Source organism: Aplysia californica, unplaced genomic scaffold, assembly GCF_000002075.1.
Source record: "Aplysia californica isolate F4 #8 unplaced genomic scaffold, AplCal3.0 scaffold00209, whole genome shotgun sequence".
Lineage (NCBI taxonomy): Eukaryota > Metazoa > Mollusca > Gastropoda > Aplysiida > Aplysiidae > Aplysia > Aplysia californica.
Genome location: NW_004797479.1, coordinates 228,884 through 231,637, shown reverse-complemented (window position 1 = coordinate 231,637; position 2,754 = coordinate 228,884). Strand labels below are relative to the sequence as shown.

At 41.5% G+C, this 2,754-nt stretch overlaps 1 protein-coding gene across 1 annotated transcript in view; it reads left to right on the top strand.

Moving 5' to 3' along the window:
* Positions 1-80: 80 nt before the first annotated feature.
* The window catches only part of LOC101845242, a gene marked incomplete in the record, with an annotated part of 32,778 nt that continues 30,104 nt past the window's right edge, over positions 81-2,754 (top strand). Inside the window, 1 exon segment of the mRNA XM_035970016.1 lies at positions 81-321.

Genomic DNA, 2,754 nt, shown 5'->3' with positions numbered 1-2,754 from the left:
ACACACACACACACACACACACACACACACTCACACACACAGTTCGATACATGTCTCATCCCGGGCACCCTGCCCAGAGTGGCACAGACGTAGCTAAGCTTACATATGGAGACGAGGACTTCTCGCTACAGACGCCATCAGACGTCTCCCTCATAGATCGGTTAACAAATCCCACGAATCATCGATACAACCCCGTATTTTTCCGCAAGATAACACAAAAGTGCGTCTCTGTGTAAGAGTACCATCTCCACAAGGGATTAAGGAAGTCTTGGTCCAAATCTATAGAGGATTTCGTAATTGGATGTTCATGTAGTGCAGATGGTGAGAGTCAATTGTTTGTTCTGACTTTGTAAAAGGGAGCATGTGTGGCTTATGAAAACAGTGGAAGTTTTAGATTTGACCTTTGGATGTTTTTTTCGATGCGGAGTTAAAGACCAAGAAGCCGATGTGTGGAAGTGTTAGTTTGTAGTCACGAGGTGAATCCAAACATCACAGATTTTTAAAAACGCTGGCGAGAAGTAAGTAGTCTCAACATTTCAAAGTTTACTTGACATTTCGAAAGAGTGACTCTGAAAAAAAAAAGCCAAAGTTAAGGACTACATTTACATCGCCACTAACTAAGTGTTTACTGCTGTTTAATGCATCAGAACCAAGAAGTTGACGTGTCCTGTGATAGATTGTGTTGTATATTATTATTATCAGCAAGGCCAAGAAGTTGTTCTGTCGTCAAACAGATTGTGCTGTATTCCAACAGCGCTAAGAATCTGCTCTGCTCATAATAAATAGATTGTGGTATATAAAGGCAACGTCGCGGTGTCGCTCTGTCCACAAATAACCTGGACAGTGTTTGATATCAACAAAGCGAAGAGGCTGCTTTGCCCACAAACAGATTGTGTTGTATTTCATCAAGGCCAAGGCTTAGCTCACTGAGCAAATAGGTTGTTATTCTGTTGTGCCTACAAGTCCAGGTGAGTTAATATTCTTCAGATTCTTCTTGGTTTGCTGCCGTTACCCAGGACCACACTACCATAAAAAAAAGAAAAAAGAAAAACAACCAACAAACCAAACAAAACAAAAAAAGAACAGTTGCCTTATGATTTCGTTGGTGACTTGTGGACAATAACAATAATTATAATATGAACAATACGATTAGATATTTATTATGTGATGCTGGTGTGGAAGGCTTCTCATATATCCATTGTCCACAACTCAACACACTACTGTTTTGTCATAGTATGGGACTGTGCTTGTGGTTGTTGTTGTTGTTGTGGTTGTTGCTGCTGTTGTTGTCATCGTCGTTATTGTTGTTGTTGTTGTTGATTTTGGTGAAGTTTTTTTTTAGAGCAAGGGGGAAGGGGGGGGGCTGCCTGCTTTCTGTTCTTTTTTTGTTTTTTTTGTTTTTTTCTTTGCTAGTTTGTTTGTTGCTTTTTTTTGGGGGGGGAGGGGGTTGAAAGTCTGACTGAAACCTCTGTAGGAAACTTACTTGGTCTACTACGCACAGCTGCGGCTGTCATGTTGTCTATATATCCGATAACGTTTTTAACATTTTTGATAAACGAAGGGCGGGGTGTTGGGCTCTGAAATAGACTTTTTATCGTTTGTTTTTTGGGGGTAAGTGTTTTACGGCGCTCACAACTGCATAAGGTCATATGAGCGTGCGGGACACCTTAAACTTTTTCAGTTGGTAGGAAATTTTGAATTTTGCCAGGGTGGCTGTCGAAGCCTACTCTTATCGATTTTAGAACTCCAATGGATCCTTAACGTGCGCAACCAGCACACGTGCCCTTCGAGATTTTTCGCCCTTGTCCGAGAAGGCTAGGTGCAGATCTTTCTTACCAGAAGATCAGGGGTGTGGCTGAAAGACAGTAATAAGAAAGAGCCAAGAAGTAGACGTGGAAAGGCTACAGAAAAAATCAGGAGCTCAGAGGAGGGGGCAAAGGAGGTGAGGGAGTAGGGGCAGAGAGAGGCGACAAAAGCAGACGACAGAACATTGCTAGAGAGCAGGGAAGGAGGTGAAAGGAGACAATTTTAGAGAAGAAATGTTTCGGTTGCTACCCGGATTCGAAACCGGGACCTTTGAATGAGAGGCCAACACATTAACCTCTAAGCCACGAGAGCCCCCCCCCCCTCCCATACCGTTTTTATTTTACATTTGAGTTTATTAAGGCAGTTGTTGTTGTTACAGTATTGAAATACGTTTGGTTTATCTTAAACATTACGTTTGTATCATTGCTGATAGGTATTTTCAAGGTGATAGTGCGTAGACCGTTTTGTTGTCATAGCACATCTATGCACATATTATTATATATTGATTGAAGGAAGTGAGAGTCGCCTGGTGTCAAAGGGTTAATTAAAGAGAAAATCTTGGTCTTCATGAAAATTTCAAATTTACATATTTTGAGCCTTTCACCAAGGAAAATCTTTTAAAGTGTAAAATCCATTCAGGAATGTGTTCTTAAATGTACCAAAAAAAAAGATGTTGAGCTAAACATAATAATATTCGATCAAATTTTCTCAACGAACAGAAAAATGTCATTTTGTTCAATTTCGTTATTTTGAAGAGCGCTTGGTTCCACAACGTTGCTACACACACACACACACACACACACACACACACACACACACACACATACACGCGCGCACGCACACACTCACACACACACACACGCACACACACACACACACCCACACACACAGCCCACACACACACACGCACACACTCACACACACACACACGAACACACACATACACAC